The following is a 24,838-nucleotide window of genomic DNA, read 5'->3' as shown; positions in this document are numbered from 1 at the left end:
CGAACCTTTATCACCTGAGGAAAACAAGACGAGACGCAACGAAAATGCTGGTCGTGATAACGATAATTAAATATATAATGCAATATCGTCGACGAATAAAAACTAGACTAAAATGTAGATTACAAAATAAAAACTCTGCTAAAATGTGTCTTCATTTTCGCTGACCAAAACAAGACGAAATGTTCTACCAAAGATCCTTAATGTCCATGTTTTCAGTAGTTTCTCTGGTTTAGTTCTGCTGGGTGACGTTAGTCCTCAATCCCAGTCGCTGCAGCGGGGAATCAGATCCAGAAGATGCAGCTGCAGAGTTAGAGGCTGATGCCGTTAACGCAGAACTCTAGGTTCACGTCAATTAAAAACAAAGTTACAGAGAGAAACGTGGGATCTGCTCTGGGGGGGAGAAGAAGAAGATCCATCTTTGGATACACTTTCCTACATAAATGTGGAAAAGAAAACCCAATGTGTCGTCGAAGAAAGAAAAAGACGGGGGGAAATGTGGAAAAATAAATATGTTGTAAACTCAAATTAGAGTCTTCTGTATCTGGAATAGGGCGGGGCGATTTTGGACAAAAATAAAATCCCAATTTTTTCCTCTGAAAACCCGATTTTCGATTTCGATTTTTTTGGTAACTACATAAGACAATGGAATAAATTGTTTCAAATATTTTTTTTAAAGAAAAATAGTAAACAAATTTCCCTATTGGGAATGAAGTGCAATTGAAAGATACTGTAAATCCTCCTTGAGTTTAGTAAAGTGACAACATTTACAATTTTCTTGACCAAACAAAGATGACTAGACGAGCTCTGTCTGTAATGCAGCTGCAAAAAAGGAAAATCCATTTTCCTTTTTATAACATCGTCTTGATTAATAAATCCGATTTAGATTTAAAATCGATTAATCGCACAGCCCTAATCTGGAATGAATGTATTCTTGAGTCTAGAAGGTAACAATAACATATTAATAAGAGAACCTTGTTTGTAAAATGGGTTTGGCTAAACACAATCTGACTAAAACTAGACTAAACTGGACAATTCTGACTAAAATTAGACTAAAATGACTTTTAGTCGACTGAAACTTGACACGACTAAAAGGAAAATGAATGTGACTAAAACTAATAAAAACCAAAATGATAGCTTGACCCAAAGACTAGACTAAAACTAGGACGGGTCACCGGGAGGATGCCGCCCTTGGAACGACCCCCCGGTAGACGACTAAACCAAAGCGATAAATTATGAAGGACTTCCTGCAGCGAGCATTTGAAGCGGGTTATTGTCAGAAGAGATGTGTTCACCAACGCAGGGTGAACTCTGCCTCCTTTACTTTTCATGAGCTCTCGTATTAGTGACGGCCCTCCAACACGTGCAGGATGTGAACTTCTGCGCGGTGGTGAATTCATCCGGCCTGGTTCAACACAGCCAGCACTTATCAGACGCCACTGTCGCCCTCCGAACAGAAGAAATGGACTCCTGCAAGCTTTTGACATTTGTATTCTCGTGTTTTTGCCCCCCTCAACCTCCCAAAGTCACTGTAGTACATGTGTAACAATGAGACGCCGCGGGACCGACGGTGCTAGGGCCGTTTGACAAGTCTCAACACGGGCGGAAAGGTCGGTGACATGGAGTAAAACCTGCAGCAACGTAATCACGACCGACAGGAGTCCAGGAGCTCGGCTTCCTCCGGCCCAAAGTCACCGATCAATACTGTTGTCATGTTGGATGATCCTTGGAGTAACACACACACCCTGGCTGAAGCCTGGAGTCTATTACCTGGACCCCGCCCCCCTCCCCTCTCTATGATTAACGTGAGAAATGTGACGAAAAGAAAGGAGTTCAAAATGACAGGAGTCAGCGAACGTAATCACGCCAAACCTGCGGTTGAACTGGATTATAGATCCGGACCGGAGAGAAGGAGACTCACAGCTGAGACCGGCCTCAACTCCCGAGCATCAAAATCAATAACAGAAATAACTACAATCAATCTCATCTTTAAGAGAAGGACGACGCGGCGAAGTGGGTCGATGAATATTGAGCAACATTTGCAGTGTTACTAATATATAACTTCCCTTTAGTGGGTGGTGTGATGGTGCAGGCTGCACTAAACTTATCGAGCGGCCGTTAAACACATACAGCCACGTAGAAACCCTCGCTCAGAGGACCAACATCTGTCAACATAAACGCACAACTAGACCTTCACATATCTAAAATGACATCAAGGCCGGCAGCTTTAAATACATAAAAATCATAGAAAGGTCTGTTGTGGAATTCTATAAATTGCACAAAGTAAAGTACAGATCCTTAACAGAACTACAACATCGGTGAGCTCGAGATTACCAAAGTTTATTTTAACTGATGTGCAATCAGGAGAGTCAAATGCAGCAACGCAGGCTGGACAGTCGAGTCTGAGCAACATGTTTGACTTCTTTTATATGGGAATGGGAAGGACCTGACAGATCATTGGAAGCTAGAAACATGAAAGACGGGAAATCTCACAAGTCATTCAAGGGACACTGTGGCCCCCTGCAGTGGTTCTCAAACTTTTTTCAGTGATGTACCCCCTTTGAAATATTTTTTCAGCCAAGTGCAAAACAGTTTTTGGTAGAAAAGAAAAAGGTACAGTGCTGTGCCATCAATGTCTGATTTATTAAACCTTAACTAAACATTAAACTAAACATTGCATGTAGAAACAAATAAGAAAAACAGAAAACAATGAATATACATAAATAACTAAAAATGTGTTCACAAAAAAAAAATCATTAACTTAATTATAAATAAATCCTATTTTCTTTACACATTGATATTTTAATAATAAACAAAGATTTGCTCACACAAAATAATCAGCAACTTTGCTTTTTTGGGATCAAACAATGAAAATTGCAAGTTTTCATCACATAAAATTGAATTGTTGCATTGAACATTTTTTTAAGGATACTAAAATTGAATACTGAATATAAAATTCAGTGTATGAATGTGCATTTGTATTTTATTTTACTTTTTATAATATAATTATTTCTCAAGACTTATTTAGTATTATCAGGCTTACTGCTTTTTTTAAATATATATTTTTATAAATCTCACGTACCCCCTGGGGTACGCGTACCCCCATTTGAGAACCACTGGCCTACTGCATCCAACACATGGTGCTAGTTCTCTCATGGCGCTTTTCCACTAGTACCTACTAAGCGCGACTCACCTCCCCTGGTTTTGCGCTTTTCCACTAGGGGTGGAGGCGGGTGGAGGCGTGCCAAGTAGATACTTTTTCTGTAACTACTCTGCCGAGGTTCTAAGCGGCTGAGTCAGGCTGTGATGTCTTCACACTACAGGCCACCGATTGGTCGGGGGGTTGGAGTCAGACGTCTGAGTCAGGAGGAGGAAATCAGCGAAAGAGCGACCTCGACGGAGCTTCTTCTTCATTTTATTCCACCAGCAACGGCAACAAAACTCTGTTTGGTGATCCAACTCTGAGGTGAAGATGTTCATAAACCTGGTGCTGAGGAGAGAATTAAAAAGGGATCTAGACAGACGATAAGGAACGACCAGATCTACCAGGAGCTCTGTCTCTTCATAGCTGCTCGCGGCTCCAACTGACTTTTCAGCAGCGCCGAGACACACTAAAAAATATTAAAAAGCGTCTGCGTTTGAAGCTTCTTTCACTCTCATTTTTTAACTTGATATTGAACACAAACCACAGACCCAGCAGCACATACATCATCTCCTCCAGGTTCTACATCTTTAGTGTTGTTGTCTTCTTCGTTTAGACACAATCAAATACGTCACAGCAGCTTCTCCAACCTCCTACTTCTCATCTGGGTGTCTAAAAAGAAACGACGGCAAGGCGAGTCGAGTAGGTACTAATATAAAAGCGCCATTAGAGGAAAGCATACATTACAAAAGAGATGTGGCCCTTTCATCTGCATCTACATCTTCTATACCCCTTCTTCTAATTCCTTTCTCGCAGCCGGCCTTTTGCATTTACACAGCTGTTGATCTCCCCCCCACTATCCTGCTATTGTCCTTTCATTATAAAGTATCTCATGTTTGAATTTCTTCCATGACAGGTCGTCGTGTTTTGACTCTTAAGCATCTCTCCCTCAGTTCCTCTGGGGGGAAAACGGCCTCCTCGGTCGAGACGTTCGGCGTCCTCGGGGGCCCGAAGAGAGTTAAGTGTCCAAATCTTCAAAATCGCCGCCTAAAGAAGTGGAAGCTCGGCGGGAACGGTCAGGCCACATTGAGCACATGTAGAGGTGGCCACAACGACCGTGGAGGGGGCATTAAGCCACATTGCCACTTCCGACGGATCCATTTACACCTCCAGGTGCAGAACCAATGAGATCGGTCGTTATTAAGCAATCAATGCGCAGTACAGAGGCATGTTTTTACAACCAAATCTGAGCACTCAATAGATGGGAGATTGCATATTCCCTGAAATGAGGAGCGTTAACTGCTAACGCTGGTTGTTTGGTTCAGTTGGCCGGCGGAGTAAACCGTCCGCCGCTAAGTGGTGGCCTCATCTACCATACGTATAATTAGCTATTTGCCTTGATTTGAAAAAACTTTTGACTAATATTTTTCTTTGATAGACAACTTCTTTAGTTGTTCTTTCATATGTCCTTAAATAATTAAGACAACCGGGGCCTTAAATGGGTTAAAGCAGTAAAAAGATCTCTGCTTGATCCTCTTACAGGCGTAAATGTTTGAAAGTGAATGCAATCTTAAACAAGCCCGTCTATTATTCACATCCAAAGTCTCCCTGACGACAGATTAACTCACCAAAGACTCGCAGAAACGCTTTTCTCTGTTACAACTACTACAAAAAAGCACTTCCTGAAGTTGTGTCTACACGATACATGAGAGCAGAGGCAGCCCGGCGTTATTAGCCAACGAGAAGAGGTCGAATACCAACTCTCAGTATTCTATTAGTACTGCCGACAGTGTTATAGTACTAAATATTCATCATAAAAGGCCGAAATGCGGCTCGTTTTCCAATCATGCAGCCGTGGATGATGCACCGACTGATCATCTTACTTCATGCCAGTGGTTCCCAAACCTTTTCTGTTTTTATGGTTCATAAGAGTTTCTTATATTGAAATTTAAATCAGCTGCTACTGGTCGCCCCCAAAACACGACTGAAGACCAGCGGTGACGGAGCCTTTGCAGCGGCAGCAAAACTAGATAGACTAGACTAGAACCCAAGACTCTGGAATAAACTGCCATGTTCCATCTGCACCATTACTTGAGGTTTTTAAATCAACCTTAAAAAAAAACACTTTTCCTCCCTGCTTTTGATTAGTTTGTGGATTTTGGCAAAATTTTATCTAAAAAAAATTCAAATCATTAATTATTTTACTCTTTATTTTTTTTTAATTCATTGTATTCTTGTATTTTGTACTCATCTTATTCTATTTATTTTATCTTTGTAATATATGCCTTTTATTCAGCTGTTTTTTTTAACTGTACAGCACTTTGGTCAACCTGGTTGTTTTAAACTGTAAACTATAAATAAAGTTTAGTTGAGTTGAAATAGTTTCCGAATAAAATATAAAACACTGGCACACAACGCACGATTACTTCTATCCCTGCACCTTAATAACAACATAGTAGGGCTGTTATTTTAAATCTAAATCGGATGTATTAATCAAGACGATGTTAAAAAAAAGGAAAATCGGAAAATCGATTTTCCTTTTTTGCAGCTGGCTGCATTACAGACAGAGCTCGTCTAGTCATCTTTGTTCGGTCAAAAAAATTGTAAATGTTGTCACTTTACTAAACTCAAGGAGGATTTACAGTATCTTTCAATTGCACTTCATTCCCAATAGGGAAATTTGTTTGCTATTTTTCTTTAAAAATAAAGATAAAATATTTGAAACAATTTATTCCAGTGTCTTCGAAATCGAAAATCTAGTTTTCAGAGAAAAAAAAAATAAATCGGGAATTTATTTTTGTCCAAAATCGGCCAGCCCTACAACATAGTATCCTTAGCTTGACAGTTAACTTGAACTGGACACTACTTTGTTTTGACGGCTGAAGAATGAGTTTTGTCCAAGATTTCTATTTTATTTTTACCTGCTAGCTGAGTAAACATTAGCAGGAATTAACTTACGTATTATCTGCACTAGTCACCACGTGCTTGATGGTTTTGTCTATCGTTTATCACCGCCAGATGTTTAACTTCTCTCCATTGTGATCCGCCCTCATTAGGTTCATTTTTATAATTCAATTTTACAATTTAAGCTGAATTTCGCACTTAAAAATGCTGAATCTGCTCAACATGAAGGAACTGATCCCCGCAGAGTGTTTATGTTTTGGTCTAGTTCCAGCTGCAGCTGGATGAAACCCTGATGAGTCACTGGGAAAGAAAAGGACGGGGGCGTGGCTTCATCATCATCATCAAGAACCGGATCAGTCCAAATCAAGACGGATTTAGTCTCCGTTGCAGGACAAATATAGTGACAGAGACGCGTGCACCTCGTGGCAAAGTGAAGCCACTGTTGGCGCTCGCTGACCTCGGGGGGAGGAGACGGCGAGCAAAGGCGAGCGAGGCCACGGGGCAATCATGGCTGCACAATCATCTGTCTCCAGCTCCTCTCTCGCCGACCGACACGTCAAACGGCATCGCCGGCTCGTGTCACTCAAAAAGCCATTTTCTGTCTTTGCAAGACCCTTCCTGTGCTGACAGAGTGGGAGGATGAAAGCGGAGGAAAAAGGGAAGGAAAGGAGCTGACCGAGGCGTTTCTCAGCGTGCCTTACTCTCAATTTCTGCGCGCTTGTCAAAGCGAGATGCGGCGGGCGGTTGCCAGGTTGGGCGGAGGGGTTGTTGGGTAGGGGGTGGAGTTTGAGTGCAGGGTTACACAAGAGCCACTCCAGGTCGCTTCCAAGTGGGAAGGAAAACATACCTCCTCCACCTAAATCACATTTATTCTAGTGGCACCCGCAATTTCTAAGAGGAATGACTTAGAAAAACAGCATCCGTTTTAAGTGGACAATTACTTTCAGACAAATTGTGTGATTGCAAATGGGACGACGCTGAAGCAGTTATAAATCGCTCAAGTCAACAGGTAGTCGGAGCTTTTACGATGAAAAAATAAAAGTCTCGAGCATGCAGCGGCAAATGGGGAGGGGGGGGTATCTCTGGAGACAAATCGCTGGATAATCACGCTTCACATTCAGCAATTTAATTCAACCTTTCCTCACATTCAATCACATTTAAATTGCCAATGATGATCAACAAATGAGGATGGGGGAATTGAGGAGGGTGGTGAGCGACTGTGGGAGAAGCTCGGTGGAGGGAGGGCCGGCTGAAACAGTAATACCCCCTTTTCCACCAAAACGGTTCCAGTGCTGGTTCTGGTTCACAACTCGTTCAACTTGCGAACCAGCTGAGAACTGGTTTACTTTTCCACAGCTAGAGTGCTAAGGGGAGCTACGTCATTACGTCTCTACAAACGTCAGTTAGCTTACGTAAGCGGTTCTTTCTTCTAGACCGGGTGTCGGCAACCCGCGGCTCTAGAGCCGCATGCGGCTCTTTAGCGCCGCCCTAGTGCTTTTTCAAAAATGTTTGACCTTTTTTTTCCTTTTTTCTTTTTTTTTCCCTCTTCAACATTTCGATTTTTTTCTCGAAATTTTGACTTTTTTCTCGACTTTTCGACTTTTTTTCCTCGACATTTCGACTTTTTTTTCTCAAAATTTTGACTTTCTCGAAGTTTTTTTCTCAAAATTTTGACTTTTTTCTCGAAGTTTTGATTTTTTTCTTGACATTTCGGCTTTTTTCTCGACATTTCGGCTTTTTTCTCGAAATTTCGACTTTTTTCTCGACATTTCGGCTTTTTTCTCGACATTTCAGCTTTTTTCTCGACATTTCGGCTTTTTTCTCGACATTTCGGCTTTTTTCTCGTCATTTCGGCTTTTTTCTCGTCATTTCGGCTTTTTTCTCGACATTTCGGCTTTTTTCTCGACATTTCGGCTTTTTTCTCAACATTTCAACTTTTTTCTCGAATTTTGGACTTTTTTCTGGACATTTCGACTTTTTTCTCAACATTGACTCTTTTCTCAAAGTTTTGACTTTTTTCCTCGACATTTTGACTTTTTTCTCAAAATTTTGATTTTTTTCTCAACATTTCAACTTTTTTCTCAACAGTTTTACTTCTTTCTCGACATTTCGACTTTTGTCTCAAAGCGCATAATGAAAAAAAAATCATCCCCCAGTTCTAACTAATATAGAAACATGCAGCATGTGTTTGTCTTCATTCTAAGGTTTATACAAGACTTTTCATTTTTTGCAGCTCCAGACATATTTGTTTTTTGTGTTTTTGGTCCAATATGGCTCTTTTAACATTTTGGGTTGCCGACCCCTGCTCTAGTCCAGTAAAGAGTTGATGCTACTTTGGAACCGTTTTTTCTGGCCCGAAGCCAGTTCTTTGTCAGTGGAAACAGAAAGCCTGGTTCCAAACTCCCATCCCTGGAACCGATTTGGTGGAAAAGGGGTATAAGAGAGGGTTTGAGGTCCACGTAGTCCTGTTACGATCAATTAGTAGTGTTTTCACCAGGCATATCAGTGTTATGTTGACATGTGATGTTTATGCAAGTTCCTGCAAGTTTATGAGAGTTATTTAGAAATAGTACGACAGGCATCCTTTTCTAAAACCCCGCCACAATAAAAGCACATGGTGCCGTCGCTCGGTCTTGCTATAGTCATTGGTTTAAATAACTCCCCCCCTCCGCTTACATAAGCGATTCTTTCCTCTAGACCAGCAAAGAGTTGGTGCTACCTTGGAACCGGTTCTTTGTCAGTGGAAACAGAAAGCCCGGTTCCAAACTCAGCACTGGCCCAGAACCAGAACTGTAACCAGTTTGGTGGAAAAGCGGTAAAAAAGGACCGTCTTGTTCGGTTATTCTTGTTTAGGCATACTTTTTCCACCAGGGAACGACCGTCAGATACATGACACCATTAAAGATAGCTCAACTAAAGCATTTAATCTTTCCCTAGAAACGTAATTTTACATTGATTCTGACAATACTGCACTACTAATACAATACTACTTCACTAATCACCTGCAGAAACACCAGAGATGGACGTTAGTTTAGAAATGTTCAAATGAATGCATTTCAATCAATCATTTTTGGGGTAATTTTCACCCTCTTCTACCGTTTAACTCCTTTCTCACGTGGAAGAGCGAAAAGAAAAAAGAAAACAGAGTGTAATGTAAAGAAAAAGGACAGGGACAGAGCGTCTAAACACCTCCATAATGAGACAACGAGTGAGCTAAATCAGGTTAACGTGGAGCAATAAGGTTGTGCACAGGAGAGAACCGAGAGCAGAAGAGCAGAAATCTCGTCATGAATGACAGCGTTAAAGGGTTTTTTTCTCGGTTCATCCCCCCTTTTCCTTTTCCTGCCTCAGAAAGCTTGGGAAGCACAGCAGCGGTATCTCGTAGAGGGGATGTGCAACAACAAAAACAGTTCAGCAGGACGAGCAATTAGAGGGACAGTTCAGCTTTAAGGTTTATGTACAAGCAGGGCCGAGGTGGGGTCACATCAATATTTAAGTTGTAATTTATTAAAATGACAGACAGGATTTCTACCCATGACTCAATTTGCTTTGACTTCGTTTACAACTGGGTTTGTCTCAGCCGAGGGGAGATGAGTCAACGGTGAATCAGCCGACAGCGTCAGAGGCCTTCGTCCTCTCATAGCCCTTTTCCAAAAAAAACGGTTGCAGAGCTGGTTCTGGTTCAAAACTCGTTCAACTAGGAAGCAGCTGAGAACCGGTTTGTTTTTCCACAGCTCGAGGTGCTAAGGGGAGCCACGTCTTTACGTCGCTGCAAACTTCAGTTTCGTCGCTGCGTTTGCAAGAAAGTTGAAGCAACAACAAGATATTTGCTCTAACAGGACTTGGTCCACGTAGCTCCTCCGTGGACACATCTCTAAAAGACAGGTTGTCTCCTCCTCAGACCCATGATGCTTTGCTGCATCCAGATTCATTAATCACTGACTACGTTTACATGCAATCAATAACCCTTTTCTAATTAGCAATATCCCGGTTGCGCACGGCCATGTAAACACCAATAACCCCTTTGAATAACTGGAATTTGCTCATTCCGGTTTTTAAAAACACGAATATGACCCCTGGGTTCCTCCTTTTCTAACCTGAATATTTGGTCATGTAAACACCTAACGGGATATCCCCATCAAAAGGAACAGGAATTTGTTTTCTGCGCATGTTCTTTTCACAAGGAATCTTGGTCTTTTGAGTCCAGGAAGTTCTTATAAACATGGAGAAACACAAGACCAGGAGGAGACTAATCACTTCATAAATGTAATGAAAGATATGAACATTTTGGCATTTGTAGACGGTAGAAAGTAGATAGAGAGATTTACAAAAAGGTGAGCGAAAAAGTGGGCGAAGCAGGATTTGTACGAACGCCAGACCAGATCAAGCACGGCTGGAAGACGCTGAAAAAGGCGACTTCTACTGGGCTGTTCATTATCCACCGTGCTGCTGTTTTGTTGTCGTTTTGGATTTGGATACAGGAAGAAGAAGCAGAAATGACGGGAAGTGCGTCATGACGTTTTCTGTGCGTCGCTGGTTTGATCCAGATATCCCAAATGATTAATTACCATATATACAGGGATAACCCTGTTTGCTCACGCATGGAAACAGATTATTCAGAATCTTTCAGTAACCGGAATATTGACCTTAACCCCAATTTTGACTGCATGTAAATGTAGCCACTTATTTGAAAATGTCTCCGTCTCCCAGTCTTGCAAAGAGTTGGTGCTACTTTGGAACCGTTTTTTCTGGCCCTGGAGCCAGTTCTTTGTCAGTGGAAACATAAAAACCTGGTTCCAAACTCAGCACTGGCCCAGAACCAGAACCAGCCCTGGAACCGGTTTTGGTGGGAAAGCGGCATCAGAGCATCTGCTGGACGGAGGCTCGTGGGCAGCGGTACGAAACACGACGAGCTTTTTCACACATTTACTCGTGGTTTAGACCACCTCTCATTCAGAGACACAAACAATAGTGAGAGGATGAGTCATTCATGGGAATAGATGAACAAAAGGGCATCAAATATATCCTTGAGTCAATTCACAACAGAATGTTCTCTCATTCTGTGGAAATAATATTGTCCTGTGCTGAAAGAAAGTTCAGGTAAACACACACCATGCAGCCGTTCAACATGGTGCCAGTAAGCGCAGGGGGGGGGGATGTTTTGTTTCCCATCTTACACTTTTGCTCGACTAACATAACAGGACAGGATAATGGGATAACAACAGTGTAATTACAGGATGATGCAAAGGCATAGCCAATATTGGCAGCCCTGCTAAGTATTGTGTTAAGCACAACAGACGAGCACACTTGTAATGTATTAAATATAATCTTGAACTTGCACGGGATCATGTGACACACTTGGCCAGGAGACGCTTCCAACGCCGGCATGTGTGCGATACGATAGCAGCGGCGCTTGAGCAGATGATGGATAACAATCACGAAACAGACAGCGGCACGCGCACTCCCTCACCCCCTCGAAATAGATCCCGACAATGCAGCCAGAAGAAGGGGGAGGAAAAGGAAAAGGAAAAGAAAAAAGGCTCACACCAACTACTCAGCTCCCGACTGCATCAGAAATTACATAAACACTCCAACTGCCTGCATAGACACCTTTAAAGGTGGGGTAAGCCATTTCTGGATGAGGTCACAGCTAGGGCTGGGGATCGATTTAAATGTCAAGAATCAATTCGATTCCGATTTCTTAAGATTCAGAATCGATTATCAAGATTTGATTTCCATATTGATTTGGGTTAGCGTTATTAAAACAGTTTTTTGAGCTGTTGCATGAATTATATGAGTGTGTAGTTATGCAACATATTAATACTGGTATTATATTGAGATTCAACAGCAAGTATTTGCAGCTAATGATGCTGTAAGGACCAATCACCTCCCAGAATGCTGATAGAACTGATAATTCTGACCCACAATGTTTCTGAAAGCAAACAGATCCAGAGCAGCAAACAGAGACGTAGAAATCAGTTTTATTTTTTCCCACATTCCGTTAAAATTTTTTCCATTTTCGTACTATTTCGGTTTTCAATTTATTTTTTTTTTAGTATTTTATGCAAATGTAACCCCAAGACAGTATATAAAGTAATGAAATATAGACAATTTATGCAATTATAACTGAAAACTTTAATGTTTTCATACCTTTAAACATATTTAAAAAGGCAAAAACATGGCACTAGTTATTCTTGTGTCGAAAAAAACATTCCTTTTTTGGGCATAAACAAAAATATACCAAAAGTCGATCTTTAGACATACAAATCGATTTTTAGGAATTCATATGAGAATCGATTTAGAATCAGAAAATCGATTTTTTTCAACACAGGCCTAGTCACAGCCAACGTTTGGAACAAAACATTAGTAAAATACAAAGCTAACCGCCCCCTCTACCTCCCCAAGGGGTTGAAGTTTTTCTCGTTGTCGGACCTCATTTCTCTGCGTGTTTAGTTGAGCGACACAGAAGTGGATGTGGAAAAAGTCGTTAACCCGAATTCACCTAAGTTTAGCTTTCAAAAGCAAGGAAAGAAAAGAAAAAAGCAATTTCTGACATGAACGGAGCTTTTGTTATTTGAGAAAAAATATTTTTGTGTGCTTTACTTTTTTTTTTACTCAAAAGTTACAAAAGTTGAAATTAATTTTATGTTTTACCAGCAATTACAATCAATGCCCCTTGTCTTTGCACCAACTCTCTGTACTGCCGTCCTTTAAATCAGTTCTCATTGTATTGTTGCTTTAGTTTAAAAAGAAGTCATACGAGATGGAAATAAAGCGACAGGCTTCCAGTAAAAATTATGACTTTCATCAGGATGTCAAACAAGGTAGTTTAATGAAAGTTAAATCAATATCTGCCTTGGGGAAATTATCGCTGTTCATCCATGTGTCAAGCTGGTCCTGGGAGGGCTGCACGGGGAAAGCAGGGGGTTATTATTGAAAAAAAATAAGTGGGCCACACACCAATAACCACAACCAGTGCTGGAGTGACCTACAGTAGACCGGCGGTGGCGAGAGGAAACGCTCCGGACAACAGCCAGAGATCGGATGCAATTAACTAGATTAGATTATTAGATTAGATCTTTATTAGTCATTGTTATACGACGACATTAAAAGTGGCATGAGTCAGTGCTAAAAAACTAAACGGAAAAATACCATACCATGCAAAACAAAAAACAAATAACTGATTAAAACCAATAAATAAGGGATAATGCGGAGGACGGTTTGCCTCCGCAAAGTCCATATATTTATGTTAATGTCACCTCGAAGGGCATTATTCCGCTTATACCACGGTCACTTACCAAAAAACATAAATATTAAATCAGTTATTCATGCTTTAATGTGTTTTCAGTTGAAATCATTAGTTTTATAACGAGCCACAGCTGAGCGGACTATTTAATCTCTCGTCTGCAGCCTTTGTAACCTGGTAAATTACAAAGTTTTTAACAAGCCATAACTCAGTTTCCTTGGTAACACCTGAGGGTCTGACTAATACCTGGAACAATCAATACCGTCCCATAAGGTCCTTAATGGACACAGTGTTGATTCTCCAGTAACTAGGACGGACCGGAGATACGACTTAGCAACGGGAGATATTCTAGTCCACTCAGCTCCGCTATTTTCTTTTCTCTCCTCTTCTGCATCCCAGTCATCAAAATTGTTAAATTCACCAAATAAATTAAAAGAAATTACAAAATCATTCATGTCGCCGTCCTGCGGTAGCCGGCTCTTCTCTGAATCTCCGTTGCCGTGGTTACCACCTGGCAGTTGATCCAGCGCAATGATATTAAAGATATCACTTTTAATGTACACCTGCCAGCCAATCAGAATCAACACAGACCTTGCTATTATTAAAAATAGCCTACACATCCACACAATCCCCCATATCAGTTTATAGTTTGTTTTTGAGTAGTTTTGTTACAGCTGTAGGATAAAAACTGTCTCTGAATCGGGTCGTTCTTGTTTTAATTGCTCGGTACCGTCTACCTGAGGGCAACAGTGCAAACAGAGAGAGTCCAGGGTGAGAACCAAGTGACCTTTGTGATATTGTGATATGTTTTTAATGCAGCGGTCGTTGTGCAGGTCCTCCACTCCAGACTTTACTACTCAAAGTCACGGTGGCAGATTTACATTTCTTGGGAGGGAATTTAAAAAGGTGGTGTTTTAAAAAGGTTAGTCTCATTTTTCTGAACTGCAAGTAGCTTTTTTTTACCCCCCACCCCAAATGGTCTCCCAGGAGGTGAAACAATATAACGTTAGGAAATACTTTAGTTGAATGAAGCAGGGCTGGGGATCGATTCAAGTGTCAAGAATCGATTTGATTCTTAAGATTCAGAATCGATTATCAAGATTTGGTTTCGATCCGATTCCCATATTGATTTGGGTTAGTGTTATTAAAACTGTTTTTGGAGCTGTTGCATGAATTATATGACTGTGTAGTTATACAACATATTAATACTAGTATTATATTGAGATTCAACAGCAAGTATTGCAGCTAATGATGCTGTAAGGACCAATCACCTCCCAGAATGCTGATAGAACTGCTTTCAGAAACATCATGTGGGTCAGAATTACCAAACAGATCCAGGACAGCAAACAGAGTCGTATGAAAATCGGTTTTATTTTTTTCCATTTTCAGTCTTTTTTAGGTTTTTTAATTTTTGAGAATATGGTTTTTAGCATTTTATGCAAATGTAACCCCAATGCAGTATATAAAGTAATGAAATATAGACAATTTATGCAATTAGAACTGAAAACTTTAATGTTTTCATACCTTTAAACATATTTAAAGGCAACAAAACATCCTTTTTTGAGCAGGAAAAGTTGTAATGTAATGATGAAAATAAAATGTAAAAAAAATTTGATCTTTAGACATACAAATCGATTTTTTTCAACACAGGCCGAGAATAAAGTGAAACCTGAGTTGTGATGGAAACACACTCACAGCGAACCTAAACAGGTCAGCACGCCACCAGAAACCCGGGCTCTGAAAAGTCGATGGACTAAACGTTCAGCTCAGCAAATCAAAGCGAGGAGGTCACGCTCCCAAACACGGCACGGATGTGCCTGAAACCATTAATATCATCGTCTCACGCAGAAGTGTGTCAGCTCTGGACACGTGTAGCGACACCCGGCCGCCACGCCGGCCGGATGTCTCCCATCGACCAGTCGGGGCTTCCTCTCCGCCCGAGCTCGGAGGAGGCCGAGCGTTGCAGCTCTGACGCCCCGGAGCTCTGCAGAAGTGCCCACGCGCAGAAAGGGATTACAGGCGGAAGAAGGCTGGGTGTGCATGTGGTTTTTTTTGTTTTTTTTTATATATATGAAAAAGAAAGACTTTATTAAATTTAGAGGAAGGTGCTCATGAAGAGAGAGATTGCCAAGTATCATTTTTATAAATGTTTACAATTATTTGTGACATTTGGAAAAACTTTTAAGTAGAAAATGTAATGAACAATTGAAGGAAAACAGAAATACCAAGTGAAAGAGAAGATTTGAAAAGAAAAGATTTAGTAGCAAGGAGGATAAAAGAAACATTTAAATATAAAAATAAATTCAGAGAGTTACAAAATGGAAAAGAAAAGATTCAAGTTTCTAGCCTGAGTTGCTTGGAGATTGAAACCATTGAACCATTGAAACCAGCCTTTTCCTTTTATGCAATGAGCTACAACACATACTCAACTTGAAATATTTACCTTCTCTTAACATGTTCAAACATGTTAAAATCAGTTTTCACAGAACAATGTCATTGTTTTTAATCAAGTGCCATTATTTGTCATGAATTCTTTTTAGCTTTCTGATCCTCGTAAGTTTTTTGATTGTTTGTTTCTTGTTTTGATATGTTTTTTTTTTTTTTTTTGTAAAGTTACTTGTCCTTGTATGTATTTTCTGTTATATGAAACTGAATTTATTTTTCTGCTGTCATCTTGACCAGGACTCCCTGGCAGAAGAGATATTGTATCTCAATGGGACTTGCCTGGATAAATAAAGGATAAATACAATTTAAAAACCAGAAAAATTGTATCCACAAAACAAAAACAACATAAAATAATAATGACGTTTCCATCTTATTGTTGACGTATTGATGCTTCATAAAACCAACCAGTAAACAAGACTTAAAAAAATAGTTATTTGTTATGTTTTCCATTATCTGAAAGAGTACTTGCTGAAGTTCCCACTAAACCTTAACGTGCACCACTATGTACCAATTTTTTATTTGGCTTTTTTAAAATATTGAGATCTCTGAATCGAATAAAAGATCTCACTTGACACCAACAAACGACTGTGTGCATGTGTTTCAAACATGCCTGCATTAGCAGAATCTCACACGATAAAGACGTTATGCGTCTCCGAGTCGCACGTCGTTTGCACATGGGATAATTAACGGGGTTCACGGCGAGTTCCTCCTGCAGAGGTGTCAGATCTGAGAACCGGATCGACGCCCCGGCCCCGGTTCTGCTCGTCGGCTGCGTGGGAGGATCTGCGCCGACAGAAGCAGCCGCTGTGTTATTGACTTCAATTTAGAAAGTGCTGCCTGCTGCTGTTTCTGCCCCCCCCTCCTCATTCAGACCCCGCTGATCCCCGGCCGCCGCCCACCTCCGGGGGGGAATCCCTGATCGCATTTCCACAGAAAAAGCCATTTGAGCAAGGTCGACGTACCAACAGTGTAGGCGGGGGTTTTCTCCTTTCCACCCCCCACTTTGATCAATGTCCACCCCCCCCCCATCTCCTCTTTATCTCACATTACTTAAGTCCTCCAAAATATTCGTGGTATTTAACAATCATGTCAATATCTCATCAGGTGTCTCTCTCAACCTTATGCATCGTCTCCTACAAGCTGGAGAGGGGTAAAAAAAAAAAATAGGCACAAAAAATGCACCAAAGTCAAAATCTGAATTTCTGATCCAGGCTGTTTAGATCTCATCATTGCTTTGACGTATCACTTCTGATATAAAGTTGCTTTCGTCAACGAAAATTATGACTAAATATCATCGTCAACGAACCTTTATCACCTGAGGAAAACGAGACGCAACGAAAATATTTGGTCATGTGACAATAAAGATGATTAAATATATAATGCAATATCGTAGAGGAATAAAAACGAGACTAAAATTTAGAAAGCTGTTTCATTATTTTCTTTAATACTGTAAAACACCCTCGGATCAGCTAATCCTCTCTTATGAATTTCAGGTATTAACAGTTGGTGCAAAACTGCACCTTACTTTTTTTCTTCTTAAGAGAGGAGAGTATTTTAAGTCATTTATTCAGGAAAAAAAGGGACTACTTTGATCATAAAAAAGAAAAGTATTAGGGCCAGACAGGAGAAAAATAAAAAAATATTTTAGAGGAAGATTTTATGCACTTCGAGAAAAAAGTCGAAATGTCAAGAAAAAATTCAAAATGTTGAGAAAAAAGTCGAAATGTTGAGATCAATGTCGAAATGTTGAGAATAATGTTGAAGTACAATTTCTAGAAAAAAGTCGAAATGTCGAGAAAAAAGTCGAAATATCGAGAAAAGTCGAAATGTTGAGATTAAGGTCGAAATGTCGAGAATAATGCTGAAGTACAATTTCCAGAAAAAAGTTGAAATGTATTTCAACTTTATTCTCGAAATTCCGACTTTATTCACAAAATTTCGACTTTATTCTTGAAATTATATTTCAATATTAATGTCGACCTTTCGACTTTTTTCTAGAAATGTTATTTCAACTTTTTTCTCGACATTTCAACTTTTTTCTCGAAGTGCACATTAAAAAAAAAAAAAATCTTCCCCTCTCCAATATTTTTTTCTCCTGCATGGCCCTAATACTCTTCCCTACTGATCCAGCCACATATAGAAGCAAACTTTTAAAACAAGCCTGTTACCAGAAACCACATTAATCACATTTACAGCCCATGTTATCTTACAGATATATTAAGTGGACAGAGACAGCTAAAGGTATTGCACAAGCCCAAAGGGGAGTATATAATAGTGCAGAGTAGCAATTTACTAGTTGGGGCATCTATTTTGGCCAGCCAAAGTACACACCGGCACAAGGACGGGGGGGTTGGAGGGGTTGGGGGGGGTGAGGGGGTGGCTCTCAATGAAGAAAGCGTCTTTGGTCCCTGGGAGCTCCGAGTCGGGAAGATTTAGCTGCCCTCTCTCTCTCTCCCAGTGAGTTACTGTGTTTTTACCTTCACATTGCTCAGAGAAAGACATCAATTTCCCAGGTCTAGCAGTTGGCACGGCAACATTGTAATGAACACAAGGATGCTCTGTGAATCCAAATGGGCCCTGCTGCCCCACGCCGTCACGAGGACAGGCAGGAGTTGCACACGCTGAGAAGTAAAAAACGAGGAAAGTCATCACGTATCTGGCGTGATGAAATGAACCTTGATCACAGATACTCCACATAAATAGCTAAATAGTTTAAGTGCCGCACCGTAAGAGGCTCCGAGTTTAAACTCAGTGTTTCCATCTTGGCTCGTTCCGACTGTGCTAACCTTACAATATCTGTCCTCTGCTTCCAGCTAACACAGCGCTGGGGCTAATCCCTGCTCTGGCAGCCCGCATGAACACAGTTAACCCAATTAACTTGAGACGAGCCTGTAAGCAGCATCACGGAGAGAGAAAAACAATTGGGAGGGGAGCTGAAGGTTGGGAAAAAAGGGCAGGACGAGGCCGCGTGAAGAATGGCACACATTTCTGGACGCCCATGACTCAAATGTCATCAGTCGCTGCACTTGAGGCGACATGAAGATGCTGAACTGTCAATCTACGGTGTAAGTTTGAATTACCTCCCTCAAGAGGGTGCAGAAAGCTGCTCAAAGTTATCACTCAAAGTGTCGTAAAAAGGAAAAGGAAAGGTTTGGAAAGGAAAGGTTTGCAAAGGAAAGGTAGGGTTTGGAAAGGAAAGGTTTGGAAAGGTTTGCAAAGGAAAGGTAGGGTTTGGAAAGGAAAGGTTTGGAAAGGTTTGCAAAGGAAAGGTAGGGTTTGGAAATGAAAAGTTTGGAAAGGAAAGGGAAGGTTTGGAAAGGAAAGGTTTGGAAAGGAAAGGGAAGGTTTGGAAAGGAAAGGTTTGGAAAGGAAAGGTTTGGAAAGGAAAGGTTTGGAAAGGTTTGCAAAGGAAAGGTAGGGTTTGGAAATGAAAAGTTTGGAAAGGAAAAGTTTGGAAAGGAAAGGGAAGGTTTGGAAAGGAAAGGTTTGGAAAGGAAAGGGAAGGTTTGGAAAGGAAAGGTTTGGAAAGGAAAGGTTTGGAAAGGAAAGGTTTGGAAAGGTTTGCAAAGGAAAGGTTTGGAAATGAAAAGTTTGGAGAGTAAAGGTTTGGAAAGGGAAGGTTTGGAAAGGAAAGGTTTGGAAAGGAAAGGTTTGGAAAGGAAAGGTTTGGAAAGGGAAGACAAGGAAATGAAAGGTTTAGAAAGGAAAGGGAAGGTTTGGGAAAGAAAGGGAAGGTTTGGGAAAGAAAGGAAAGGTTTGGTGCAGAAAGCGGCTGAAAGTTATCCCTCAACATGTCTGTTTCGGAGGAGGTATGGCAAGGTGAAGGAGGAGTGGTGAGTCGGGGTGGGGATCCTGATGAAAGCACTCGCCCAGCCTGGCCAGATGGAAGCTGCAAACAAACCCTGTTGCCTATTATCTCTTAATTCGCTGGCATATGATCTGTGTATGTGATCATAAAAATGATTAAAAAAAAAAAAATCCCCACCAAACAGTTTAAGCCTCTACCCGAACACTGATAGCGTCTCCGTGTGCGCCGCACCTAATCTCCAGCAGAATTAATTCTTGGAAATTGAAATGAAAATTGGAAATTCGCCATCTAGTCGGAGGATCCTTCACCTCAAGGTCAAAGTCTCGGAGTTTAGGGTTTGTGGTGTGATGTTTGTATGCATGTCTGAGTATCCCATCTCTGGGACTTTATTGGGAGTTCAATATTATATATATATATATATATATATAGTAATAAAATGTGCACACAAAGCGAGCCTAGAAATGTTTGGAACGGAATGGTTTGGAAAGGTTTGAAAAGGAAATTAAAAGTTTGGCAATGTTTGGAAAGGAAAGCAAAGGAAATGTTTGGAAAGGAAAGATTTGGAAAGCAAAGGAAAGGTTGGGTTTGGAAAGGAAAGGTTTGGAAATGTTTGGAAATAAAAGGAAATGTCTGGAAAGGTAAAAGGAAATTAAAAGTTTGTCAATGTTTGGAAAGGAAAGCAAAGGAGATGTAAGGTTTGGAAATGTTTGGAAAGGAAAGGTTTGGAAAGGAAATTAAAAGTTTGGAAATGCTGATGAAAGTTATCCCTCAATGTCATAATCTTTATTGGGAATTTAATATTATATATATATTCATAAAACGTGCACACAAAGCGAGCCTGGAAACCCACACGGCCCTCGGAGAGCCGGGTCCAGCGATCCCGCAGAGCGAAGCCTTGATCCTGTTGACGGCATTATCATTAGATCCATCCCAGGACGGCACATTTGATCCAATCGTCATTGCTGCTACACCACACGCTTGCAGACACAGGCTGGTGACCTACATGCGACTGGCCGCAGCCCAGATTTGCTAGCACTCCCCCCCCGGGGATGGGTTCTACACTGACTGCATACACCCCCCCTTGCATATGCTGGTGGACAGGCCACACCAAAGTAGGTCATGCAGCCCCCCCCCCCCCCCCCAAAAAAAAGAACACCCAGTGCTCTGCCGGACCGGTGGAGGGGCTGGATCCGCAGGGCTCGAGCCAGAGCGGCGAGGTCAGGGGTCAAAGGTCCCGCGTATCTGACAGCTCATCAAGTTGTCATCAGGCAGCGAGTCCAGAAGGTAAGACCACACAGCGCACGGCTTCCCCCCAGGGGGGAAGTTAAACTCGCCAACACAAGGGCACGTTGACCTGGACGTCGGTGCAAAAACTACCACAAATACTAATCAACAGAACCTAAAACTTGGAATCTGGAAAGAAAGGAACCAATGGAAGGAAAGGTTTGGTAAGGAAAGAAAAGGTTTGGAAAGGAAAGAAAAGGTTGGGAAAGCAAATAAAATGTTTGGAAAGGAAGGGTTTGGAAATTAAAAAAGGTTGGGAAAAGAAGGAAAAGGTTTGGAAAGGAAAAGTTTGGGAAGGAAAGAAATGGTTTGGAAAGGAAATGTTTGGGAAGGAAAGAAAAGGTTGGGAAAGGAAAGAAAAGGTTTGGAAACGAAAGGTTTGGAAAGAAAAGAAAAGGTTTGGAAAGGAAGGAAAAGGTTGGGGAAGGAAAGAAAAGGTTTGGGAAGGAAAGGTTTAGGAAGGAAAGGTTTGGAAAGGAAAGAAAAGGTTGGGAAAGGAAAGAACAGGTTGGGAAAGGAAGGTTTGGGAAGGAAAGGTTTGGGAAGGAAAGGTTTGGGAAGGAAAGGTTTGGGAAGGAAAGGTTGGGAAAGGAAAGAACAGGTTGGGAAAGGAAGGTTTGGGAAGGAAAGGTTTGGGAAGGAAAGGTTTGGGAAGGAAAGGTTTGGGAAGGAAAGGTTTGGGAAGGAAAGGTTTGGGAAGGAAAGGTTTGGGAAGGAAAGGTTTGGGAAGGAAAGGTTTGGAAAGGAAAGGTTTGGAAAGGAAAGGTTTGGAAAGGAAAGGTTTGGGAAGGAAAGGTTTGGGAAGGAAAGGTTTGGGAAGGAAAGGTTTGGGAAGGAAAGGTTTGGGAAGGAAAGGTTTGGGAAGGAAAGGTTTGGGAAGGAAAGGTTTGGGAAGGAAAGGTTTGGAAAGGAAAGGTTTGGAAAGGAAAGGTTTGGAAAGGAAAGGTTTGGAAAGGAAAGGTTTGGGAAGGAAAGGTTTGGGAAGGAAAGGTTTGGAGAGGAAAGCTTTGGAAAGGAAACTTTTTTGGAAGGAAAGGTTTGGGAAGGAAAGGTTTGGGAAGGAAAGGTTTGTTATAGAAACTTGTAATCTGAGCACTCGGCAGAATCTGCGTGTTTACCCAACTACACTAAAATGAAGGGAAGTAGAAAGGAGAAATGGAAAGTATGAGGTTGAAAAGAGGACAGTCGCCCTGGTCATGGTGCAGGTCAGTGGGCGATGTTAGTGAGGGTGAAGTCTGGGATGTGATGTGGTGGGGACGGGGGTAGGACTCAACTCCAGCTCATTCTGGGTCACATCATACCCCCCCAGCAGAGAGCAGGGCCCACCTGACAACCAGCAGTTCCACCATGCAAAACGCAGGACATCCCATGTTATCAATAAACACACATGCCAATAACCAGCAGGCTGACAGAGAAAAGAGTAAATATTTCAGTAGGTGTTTAACTTTCCACTTAAGTGAAAGAAAAGGGCAGCTTGATGGCCAAATCTCTGCATTAACCCTTTTCTTTTAGTGAAAGTTGACTTTCATCAAAACAATTTCAACAAATGTAATTTGATCATACAGCTCGGGACCGATATCAGCCTCCATGTGGTTGTGATGCTTTGGAAAGGTTTGGAAAGGAAAAGGAAAGGTTTGGAAAAGAAAGGGAAAGGTTTGGAAAAGAAAATGAACGGTTTGGAAAAGAAAAGGAACGATTTGGAAAAGAAAAAGTTTGGTAAGTAAAGGTTTGGGAAGAAAAGGAAAGGTTTGGGAAGGAGAAGTAAAGGAAATGTTTGGAAAGGAAAAGTAAAGGAAAGGCTTGGAAAGGAAAGGAAAAGGTCGGTTTAGAAAGGAGAAGCAAAAGGAAGGTTTGGAAAGGAAAAGGAACAGTTTGGGAAGGAAAACAATGGAAAGGAAAGGTTTGGAAAGGAAAGGTTTGGAAAGGAAAGGCGGGGAAAGGAAATGTTTGGGAAGGATAGAAAAGGTTTGGAAAGTAAAGAAAAGGTTTGGAAAGGAAAGAAAATGTTTGGAAAGGGAAGGTTTGGAAAGGAAAGGTTTGGAAAGGAAAGGTTTGGAAAGGAAAAGGAAGGTCTGGAAAGGAAAGGAAAGGTTTGGAAAGGAAAACAAAGGAAATTAAAAGGAAAAGCAACCTGCTGGAGACTCGTGCAGCTGAAACCCCTCCAACATGTGCTCCATTGATGCCGGCTCGTATTCAATGGCAGTGAAGTCAAGGAGAAAGTCTCGGTGTGTATAATACAGGAGTTGGCTCTATACTCCTGAGCCAGAGGGAATAACGTACTGCGCTACAGGCAGTGTGACCTTTACTAGATGGTGTTCCTTCCCTCCTCCCTCCTCGTCTCTCTCTTTCTCTCTCACACGCTTGCTCTCGAGCTCAGAAACAAACACCTAGCAGTGCAGCCTCCGCTAGCCCAACCAACCATCAATTACCCTCGCTGCTACCTAATTGAACAGATACGAGGCTTGTACAGAGCATCAGAGAGTATATGGGTGATTGGATGGCGGGGCATGTTCGCTCTCCCCTTTTCTCCTATGGCAGGGAGGTAGAACGAGTCTCGTTTTCTCCTGTTTGCTTTCCTTAACATGACCTTTATGGCTATGTGCCTCCTGGAGCGACAGTTGAGGGTTATTGCCTGCCTGGTTAAAGCGCTCCAACTATGTCCACAGACATGCGTGATGGAGGGGGGATTTTTTCTCCTCCCGGATGTTCCTGGTAGCTGGCAAACAGCGCAGGAGGTTAAATATTCAGCATCAGCTGTAATGCACACGATGAATCTTATTATACTGCAACTAAGAGTAGGGGGCGGTCTCTCCTGGACTGATACCCCTTTGCCACCAAACCGATTCCAAAGCTGGTTCTGGGCCAGTGCTGGTTCACAAGTCGTTCAACTTGCAAACCGGTTTGCTTTTCCATAGCTCTGGTGCTAATTATGTCACTCCAAATGTCGGTTACGGCGCTGCATTTGCACGAAAATTGAAGCAACAACAACGTATTGGCTCTAATACGGACTTGACCCACGTAGCTCCTCCGTGGACACATCTCTAAAAGACAGGTTGTCTCCTCCTCAGACCCATGATGCTTTGCTGCATCCAGATTCATTCTTATTTGAAAATGTCTCCCTCTCCCATTCTTGCTATTGCCGTTGGTCTTAATAACTCCACCCCCTCCGCTAACGTAAGCGGTTCTTTCCTCTAGTCCAGCAAAGAGTTGGTGCTACCTTGGAACCGGTTTTTCTGGCCCGGAGCCAGTTCTTTGTCAATGGAAACAGAAAGCCTGATTCCAAACTCAAGAACCAGCCCTGGAACCAATTTGGTTGAAAAGGGGTATGAGAGAGGGTTTGAGGTTCACGTAGTCCTATTACTATCAATTAATAGTGTTTTCACCAGGAATATCAGTTATGTTGACATGATGTGATGTTTTAGCAAGTTCCTGCAAGTTTATGAGAGTTATTCAGAAGTAGTACGACAGGCATCCTTTTCTAAAACCCCGCCACAATAAAAGCACATGGCTTCTTTTCTGTAGTTTTTTTCCCCCTCAAATGGGGATGAGGACAAATTTATGTGACGGTATATCTCTCTCTCTCTCTCTCCTCTCAGGGAAGATGTACACATACATGTGAAAGGGTGACACCGTGGCGGACAGGGAGTGAGCAGAGGAGGAGAGACAGTGGGGAGGGGTGAGGGTGGGGGAGTTAATGCACATAACACACTGCATCAAACGAAAGCACTGCTCCGAGCAGAATGCGTCAGCAGTCCATTCATGTTCCTCCACTTTCCACGAAAGAACAACGCAGAGAGAGATAACCGTGAAAGGAAAGAATAAAGAAAAAGGGGAGCAGAAAAATGAAAGAGAGAGGGCATCATAAAAGGGGAAGCAGGGGAGAAGCAGAGTGCCCGTATGCCCGTCTTTCCCACCACAGCAATGCTGGGAAGCTTTGACTCCTTTGAATGTTTTCATGTTGTTTTTGGTTTTGATATCCCCCTTTTCTTTGGGGGAGTGTGGGGTGACAGTG

The 24,838-nt window shown here is 41.7% G+C and overlaps 1 protein-coding gene across 1 annotated transcript in view; it reads right to left on the bottom strand.

The window, feature by feature from the left end:
* The window catches only part of snd1 (staphylococcal nuclease and tudor domain containing 1), a 275,137-nt gene that overhangs the window by 118,448 nt on the left and 131,851 nt on the right, over positions 1 to 24,838 (bottom strand). The gene's annotated exons all lie outside the window — the stretch shown is intronic.

This window comes from Cololabis saira, chromosome 23 (genome assembly GCF_033807715.1).
Source record: "Cololabis saira isolate AMF1-May2022 chromosome 23, fColSai1.1, whole genome shotgun sequence".
Taxonomy (NCBI): Eukaryota; Metazoa; Chordata; class Actinopteri; order Beloniformes; family Belonidae; genus Cololabis; species Cololabis saira.
The sequence above is the reverse complement of the archived record's forward strand: the minus strand, read 5'-3'. Positions and strand labels throughout refer to the sequence as shown.